At 43.0% G+C, this 9,323-nt stretch overlaps 1 long non-coding RNA gene across 1 annotated transcript; it reads right to left on the bottom strand.

Annotated features, from left to right (window-relative positions):
* Positions 1-5,871: 5,871 nt before the first annotated feature.
* On the bottom strand, positions 5,872-7,666 carry LOC307027790. The gene is made up of 3 exons (XR_013804761.1): positions 7,545-7,666; positions 6,574-6,702; positions 5,872-6,490 (listed from the first exon to the last, which is right to left on the bottom strand). It is a non-coding gene; the product is annotated as an uncharacterized lncRNA (long non-coding RNA).
* Positions 7,667-9,323: the final 1,657 nt, after the last annotated feature.

The raw sequence follows: 9,323 nt of genomic DNA on the forward strand, positions 1-9,323 counted from the left end.
ATTTGACACGATTTTTTATTATTTATAACATTTAAAAAAATAAATATTTTAATTATTTTAATTATAAATAAACTGTGAACTTTTATGCTACGATGTATGTGGTGTCAGATAGTAACAAAAAAATCGCAGGCTACGTCAAATAACTTCATGTGTCTGTTGTGATTTGTGATTCGTCCACATTTAATAATGACTTGAATTTATATAGCGCCTTTCATAACCTCAAGGTCGCTTTACAAAGAAATATACAAGGACAAGGAGGTGAGTTATTGTTGGAAGGCGATGTTGAACAGATGAGTTTTAAGGGTTGATTTGAAGATGTGGAAAGAAGGGGCGTTGCGGATTTTTGCAGGGAGGGAGTTCCAGAGGGGGGGGGGGGGGCAGCGACACTGAAGGCACGGTTCCCGAAGGTGCGGAGGCGTGAATGGGGAATGGAGAGCAGGCCGGAGTCTGAGGATGGAAGGGTGCGGGACGGGATGTAAGGGTGGAGGAGATTTGTGAGGGACTGAGGGGAGAGGGCACGGAGGGACTTGTAGGTGAGGAGGAGGAGTTTGTAGGTGATCCAGGACTTGACCGGGAGCCAGTGGAGGTTGAATAGAGTGGGGGTGATGTGCTGCCAGGGCTTGGTGCGTGTGAGAACCCTGGCAGCTGAGTTCTGGATGTACTGGAGCCTGTTCAGGGTTTTGCTGGGAGCCCCCGACAGGAGTCCGTTACAATAGTCCAGGCGTGAGGTAATGAAACAATGAATCTTTAACAATTTAGACCAATCACAGCGTCACACTCTGTAGACTCCCATTTCTGTTTGAATTACAAAATGGACATCAGAAATTGGCTCAAAAGGTCAAAGGATTTATTCAAACGAAATAGCGGTGAAAGAACTGCAGCCGATGGTGCTGCTGGGGACCCGCTGCTGCACCACGCCTTAATGTCACAAGCTTGACCTCGGCAAACCCCGGGGCTGAGTTAGAGAGCCCAAGCCTTGGTTGAGTTCGGATAGTTTAAAAATCAGCTCCTAAGTTCTAACCCTATCTCCTATTCCTTGACCTCTGAGTGAAAGGTCACGGGGTTAAGGGATAGTGGATAGGAGAATTCAAAAGGACTTAGGAGAAGAGACTGCGGTACTTTAGAGAATCCGAATGCACTTTCACTATCCGACGTGTTTATGATGCGCCAGCGGACGTCATTGTGTGCGTCTGCTGCTCTGGGGAAACTATGGAAACTACAGTTTTCTATACAGCGGACTACAACATGGATGTTTAATAAGAACGAGGGACTCATCTAGAGACTCTGCACCGTGCTCTGAGGCTGTTGCTTTATGAACAACAGAGAAACAGATTCTTCATGACCAAAGCTGGAATTGAAATAAAAAGGAAAGTGAAACTTCTGCTCGTCACCCTCTCCCTCCGGTCCACATTAATACAAATGATCCCAATACGTATGATTGATGAAAAGATCTTAAATCAATACAAATGTATTTATTATAAACGTTAGTCCTTAACACCTATCACTGTGTACATCATTCAAACATCTTTTAAAAGTTGAACACACCCCACACAGCTCAGAGAAATGTGGACTTTATTTGATCATTTCAGTAAAAACTAACGTTCATATTTCTCTGTTTGATTATAATACTGATGAACGTTCAAAACAAAGCACTTTGGGAACTTACCACATACGTTTTAAAAAGCTTAATAAGCACCGTCACTTTCATGATATAACTTCTCCGTCATAATCGGTTGTTTCCGTGAACGGCCGACTGTTGTGTGACGGCAAATGCTGCGGCTGCAATGCATTGTGGGGCAGCATTTTCTCCTCTCCTTTCGGTGAGGGAGGTTCAGTGGTTCCTAAGCTAAAGGAGGTTATAAAGGAAGTTTGAAACCTCCTTTCCTTTCATTTGGAGAATTAGAACGGCTCTTATCATGGCTGCCACTGAGGGACTTCAGGGTCATTTCACTCGGTGAGGAAGGATCCTAAGAGAAATGGACTATTGACTCTTCAAAGCTCCTTGTGCCCCTACCATCACCACCTGCGTTGCACACCCTGTACCACACCCGCCAGCATCCTCCTCCTCCTCCTCCTCCTCCTCCTCCTCCGTGCCGGTGCCTCCACTACAGCCTGTCACATCCTGGCTGATTGCCTCACTCCTCACCTGTGTATTTACGCTCCCTGTTAATCACCTGCCTGGCCTCAATGAGCCTCAGCTGCCCCTAATGATCACTCCTCACCTGTGTATTTAGTCTGTGCTGTTTCCTTGGTCAGTGCCAGTTCGTCTGGTCTGTATAGCAGAGAGTGCTCCATGTTTCTCTCCTGACGTAAGCTATCGTTCTAGCTGCTTAGCATTTGTACCAATCTAGTTGGTGGTTTTTCGTTGCTTCCAGTCCCTACATGTTTTCTATCATTGCCTGTTTTATTTCTACCTTTTGGATTAAACGCTTGACTGAAGACCTTTTTGCATGGTTGTGCTCTTGAGTCCTGTTTTTTGCTCATGCCCGTACTTGTGTCTGATACAGACGCTACCTTGCAGCACATCAACAGGTACTATTGGGCCAGCAACCGCTCAAAGACCAACAGCCCAGGTCACCTTGGGGTTAATAAACCCAACCAGCTGAAACTGATTGTTTTCAGGAAAGAAGCTCACTTGTCCCGCTGCATGGTAAACAACAGACCGGCTTGAAGACTGGTTCAAAGCAGACGCAGCCTTTTGTTCCCCCTGTAGACACTTTGAAGTAAATACGTCTTCATCTGATGCGGCTTTTAATGTCAAAGGTTTTAGGGACTGGAAACACGCATTACAGACTGATAGAGGACTGATAAGGCATGCCGCATGTGAGAGAGAGAGAGAGAGAGAGAGAGAGAGAGAGAGAGAGAGAGAGAGAGAGAGAGAGAGAGAGAGAGAGAGAGAGGGAAATGAGTACTTTGGTGCAGATCAGCTGAACCGTTACTACGTGTCAGCTGTCGTTGATATTATAGCTTTAGCTGTCAACCACCTCCCTCTCAGAGGAGACTCGATTCACTCCACAGCATGTCCGAGTCAGGCAGTGCAGAGGAACACGAACCATGCTCAAGGAGGGCTGAACACTTCATCGTCTCCGTCTCTGCTATTTCTCTCCGAGTGCAGCGATGAGGAAGCTGCCATCCTTACCCAGTGTGTGCCTTGCTCGTGATTCACCGTGTTTGTGCTTCCACGCACACAATGTTTCAAAAGTGGTTTCTATGTTTCCCTTTATTTGTGTTTATTTGCGATAAGTGTGCGTCTTTACACGATGCTGTTGGCCTTGCTGTTTGATATATATTGTGCCGCTGGCCCGCAGCACGTGACGGCTTTGTGTGCCCTCCCTTTAGATTCCTTCTGGCGCCGGGTCTGCATCAGCAGGAGAGGACTCTTTAAAGTAGAGACACTACATACTGATATACACTTGAACATCAGCAGGAGAGGACTCTTTAAAGTAGAGACACTACATACTTATATACACCTGAACATCAGCAGGAGAGGACTCTTTAAAGTAGAGACACTACATACTGACATACACCTGAACATCAGCAGGAGAGGACTCTTTAAAGTAGAGACACTACATACTGATATACACCTGAACATCAGCAGGAGAGGACTCTTTAAAGTAGAGACACTACATACTGATATACACCTGAACATCAGCAGGAGAGGACTCTTTAAAGTAGAGACACTATATACTGATATACACCTGAACATCAGCAGGAGAGGACTCTTTAAAGTAGAGACACTACATACTGATATACACCTGAACATCAGCAGGAGAGGACTCTTTAAAGTAGAGACACTACATACTGATATACACCTGAACATCAGCAGGAGAGGACTCTTTAAAGTAGAGACACTACATACTGATATACACCTGAACATCAGCAGGAGAGGACTCTTTAAAGTAGAGACACTACATACTGACATACACCTGAACATCAGCAGGAGAGGACTCTTTAAAGTAGAGACACTACATACTGATATACACCTGAACATCAGCAGGAGAGGACTCTTTAAAGTAGAGACACTATATACTGATATACACCTGAACATCAGCAGGAGAGGACTCTTTAAAGTAGAGACACTATATACTGATATACACCTGAACATCAGCAGGAGAGGACTCTTTAAAGTAGACACACTACATACTGATATACACCTGAACATCAGCAGGAGAGGACTCTTTAAAGTAGAGACACTACATACTGATATACACCTGAACATCAGCAGGAGAGGACTCTTTAAAGTAGAGACACTACATACTGATATACACCTGAACATCAGCAGGAGAGGACTCTTTAAAGTAGAAACACTACATACTGATATACACCTGAACATCAGCAGGAGAGGACTCTTTAAAGTAGAGACACTACATACTGATATACACCTGAACATCAGCAGGAGAGGACTCTTTAAAGTAGAGACACTACATACTGATATACACCTGAACATCAGCAGGAGAGGACTCTTTAAAGTAGAGACACTACATACTGATATACACCTGAACATCAGCAGGAGAGGACTCTTTAAAGTAGAGACACTACATACTGATATACACCTGAACATCAGCAGGAGATGACTCTTTAAAGTAGAGACACTACATACTGATATACACCTGAACATCAGCAGGAGAGGACTCTTTAAAGTAGAGACACTACATACTGATATACACCTGAACATCAGCAGGAGAGGACTCTTTAAAGTAGAGACACTACATACTGATATACACCTGAACATCAGCAGGAGATGACTCTTTAAAGTAGAGACACTACATACTGATATACACCTGAACATCAGCAGGAGAGGACTCTTTAAAGTAGAGACACTACATACTGATATACACCTGAACATCAGCAGGAGAGGACTCTTTAAAGTAGAGAGACTACATACTGATATACACCTGAACATCAGCAGGAGATGACTCTTTAAAGTAGAGACACTACATACTGATATACACCTGAACATCAGCAGGAGATGACTCTTTAAAGTAGAGACACTACATACTGATTTCCACCTGAACATCAGCAGGAGAGGACTCTTTAAAGTAGAGACACTACATACTGATATACACCTGAACATCAGCAGGAGAGGACTCTTTAAAGTAGAGACACTACATACTGATATACACCTGAACATCAGCAGGAGAGGACTCTTTAAAGTAGAGACACTACAGACTGATATACAACTGAACATCAGCAGGAGAGGACTCTTTAAAGTAGAGACACTACATACTGATATACACCTGAACATCAGCAGGAGAGGACTCTTTAAAGTAGAGACACTACATACTGATATACACCTGAACATCAGCAGGAGAGGACTCTTTAAAGTAGAGAGACTAAATACTGATATACACCTGAACATCAGCAGGAGAGGACTCTTTAAAGTAGAGAGACTAAATACTGATATACACCTGAACATCAGCAGGAGAGGACTCTTTAAAGTAGAGACACTACATACTGATATACACCTGAACATCAGCAGGAGAGGACTCTTTAAAGTAGAGAGACTAAATACTGATATACACCTGAACATCAGCAGGAGAGGACTCTTTAAAGTAGAGACACTACATACTGATATACACCTGAACATCAGCAGGAGAGGACTCTTTAAAGTAGAGACACTACATACTGATATACACCTGAACATCAGCAGGAGAGGACTCTTTAAAGTAGATACACTACATACTGATATACACCTGAACATCAGCAGGAGAGGACTCTTTAAAGTAGAGACACTACATACTGATATACACCTGAACATCAACAGGAGAGGACTCTTTAAAGTAGAGACACTACATACTGATATACACCTGAACATCAAACTGACTCTGGAGTTCAATAAAGCATCGAAACTGAAAGAGACTATTTCAAAATATTACACTTTATTTAAAGTCATTGTTGACATACAATAAATATTGATAATATTGATACAATAAATATAAATATGGTGAAATATAAATAAAAACAAAAGCCGCCAGAGAAACATTTTTAGTAAATATCTGAAATTTGATATAAATATAAAACATTGTGTTTTTTTAATAAAAATGTATCTAAATATAAAGCTTTTGTTTTGACTAAAGTGCATTTTTAAAAAGATAGAATATACATTATTGTAAAGCATTACAAATATACGTGTGTATGTGTGTGTGTGTGTGTGTGTGTGTGTGTGTGTGTGTGTGTGTGTCTGTGTGTGTGTGTGTGTGTGTGTCTGTGTGTGTGTGTGTGTGTGTGTGTGTGTGTGTGTGTGTCTGTGTGTGTGTGTGTGTGTGTGTGTGTGTCTGTGTGTGTGTGTGTGTGTGTGTGTGTGTGTGTGTGTGTGTGTGTGTGTGTGTGTGTGTGTGTGTGTCTGTGTGTCTGTGTGTGTGTGTTATGTGCGCAGGGCCTCCACCTGCTGCCTCCAGCACTGAGCACAGCTGATGGAGTTCTGGATCTGGGTGTAGTCTATCTGAGTCGAGGGGGAGGGACACTGTGCCGGACCCAGGTCTGATCCCGTCTGAAAACAATCACAAATACACGTTTATGTTGGTGTCATGTTTTGCTGGTAGTAGCTCAGCCAATCAGAGCGCAGCGACTCACCAGGTGCTGCCGCAGGTCGTTGTTCAGCGTGATGGCCTCACACAGGGGGGCGCTGACTTCAGGACAGAAGGATATGAGCTGCTCCGCACACTTCTGATGCTGCAACAGCTTGTCGGCCGCCTCCGATCTCTGCACAACACCATGTGAAAAAACACAACATTTTAACCATCCGTGAAACCAAACCCATTCAAAAACTACCATTTAACCCGTTTTTCAGGCCTCAGCCTCGAAAATGACATTCCCAGAACAAATGACCATATCTTCTCTTCTAAAAGGGGAACATTTATCATCTTTTTTCTCAGAGTAATGATAAACCTGTCAGTTGGATGTTGAGGAGTCAGAATCAATATAGATGCAGCTATCATAGCAGCTATATATGAAAACTACTCTTATTGCCATAAATATGATGATGGATTATCAGTAATCATTTCAAAGGGACACAGAGACATTGGATTAACCTTCAGCAGCGTTTATATGCGTTTTAAGGCCCTTGAACACAACTTTTGATCAGACAACAGCAAAGGTGAGACGTATTTGCCACTTTGGCCCTGTAAAGGAAAGTTGTGTGTTGTCTTTGCTCGCCTTCACTGCCGTGAATTTTGTTCGCTTAGTGATGATACTTATACCATTGGAATCTGTAGAATCTCAGCTTTCATATGATATCTACTTTGTGCAGATCCAATGAAGTATAAAAGGTTGCTACGGTGAGTTATGTGCTAAGTGTGTTAGCACTCTTTCGCTTAGTGCTAATGCAGAGGCTCGGCATTAGACTTGTGTTTAGCTAAAAATGGTCAATATCGTCAGTTAGCTGAGTTTCTTCCCATTAAGTGGATATGACAGATTCAGAGTTTGTTAAATGTTAAGAAGCCCTCAGACGATGTTTCTTGCAAAATGTTGCGGGGGCCCCCGGGCTTCACAGGTTAACTATCTGAGACATATAAAACACATTCTAAAAACATGTGTTAGCTCACCTGATTTGGCTCAACATGGGTCTCAGTGCAGATCCAGGCTGGCACAACACTCAGGTTACACTGCAAAACAAAACATAAACAATCCCAACATTCATTTATATGAAAAGTTTCCTGACTGTAGTTAGACGTGTTTCCTGACTGTAGTTAGACGTGTTTTCTGACTGTAGTGTGACGTGTTTCCTGACTGTAGTGTGACGTGTTTCCTGACTGTAGTTAGACGTGTTTCCTGACTGTAGTGTGACGTGTTTCCTGACTGTAGTGTGACGTGTTTCCTGACTGTAGTTAGACGTGTTTCCTGACTGTAGTGTGACGTGTTTCCTGACTGTAGTTAGACGTGTTTCCTGACTGTAGTGTGACGTGTTTCCTGACTGTAGTGTGACGTGTTTCCTGACTGTAGTTAGACGTGTTTCCTGACTGTAGTGTGACGTGTTTCCTGACTGTAGTGTGACGTGTTTCCTGACTGTAGTGTGACGTGTTTCCTGACTGTAGTTTGACATGTTTCCTGACTGTAGTGTGACGTGTTTCCTGACTGTAGTGTGACGTGTTTCCTGACTGTAGTGTGACGTGTTTCCTGACTGTAGTGTGACGTGTTTCCTGACTGTAGTTTGACGTGTTTCCTGACTGTAGTTAGACGTGTTTCCTGACTGTAGTGTGATGTGTTTCCTGATTGTAGTTTGATGTGTTTCCTGACTGTAGTTAGACGTGTTTTCTGACTGTAGTGTGACGTGTTTTCTGACTGTAGTTTGACGTGTTTCCTGATTGTAGTTTGATGTGTTTCCTGACTGTAGTTAGACGTGTTTCCTGACTGTAGTTTGACGTGTTTCCTGACTGTAGTTTGACGTGTTTCCTGACTGTAGTTAGACGTGTTTCCTGACTGTAGTGTGATGTGTTTCCTGATTGTAGTTTGACGTGTTTTCTGACTGTAGTGTGACGTGTTTTCTGACTGTAGTGTGACGTGTTTCCTGACTGTAGTTTGATGTGTTTCCTGACTGTAGTTAGACGTGTTTCCTGACTGTAGTTTGACGTGTTTCCTGACTGTAGTGTGACGTGTTTCCTGACTGTAGTGTGACGTGTTTCCTGACTGTAGTGTGACGTGTTTCCTGACTGTAGTGTGACGTGTTTCCTGATTGTAGTTTGATGTGTTTCCTGACTGTAGTGTGACGTGTTTCCTGATTGTAGTTTGATGTGTTTCCTGACTGTAGTGTGACGTGTTTCCTGACTGTAGTGTGACGTGTTTCCTGACTGTAGTGTGACGTGTTTCCTGATTGTAGTTTGATGTGTTTCCTGACTGTAGTTAGACGTGTTTCCTGACTGTAGTTAGACGTGTTTCCTGATTGTAGTGTGACGTGTTTTCTGACTGTAGTGTGACGTGTTTCCTGATTGTAGTTAGACGTGTTTTCTGACTGTAGTGTGACGTGTTTTCTGACTGTAGTGTGACGTGTTTCCTGATTGTAGTTTGATGTGTTTTCTGACTGTAGTTAGACGTGTTTCCTGATTGTAGTTAGACGTGTTTTCTGACTGTAGTGTGACGTGTTTTCTGACTGTAGTGTGACGTGTTTCCTGATTGTAGTTTGATGTGTTTCCTGACTGTAGTTAGACGTGTTTCCTGACTGTAGTTTGACGTGTTTCCTGACTGTAGTGTGACGTGTTTCCTGACTGTAGTTTGACGTGTTTCCTGACTGTAGTTTGACGTGTTTCCTGACTGTAGTGTGACGTGTTTCCTGACTGTAGTTAGACGTGTTTCCTGATTGTAGTGTGACGTGTTTCCTGACTGTAGTT

The sequence above is a fragment of the Notothenia rossii genome, assembly GCF_949606895.1.
Source record: "Notothenia rossii genome assembly, contig: scaffold_237, whole genome shotgun sequence".
Lineage (NCBI taxonomy): Eukaryota > Metazoa > Chordata > Actinopteri > Perciformes > Nototheniidae > Notothenia > Notothenia rossii.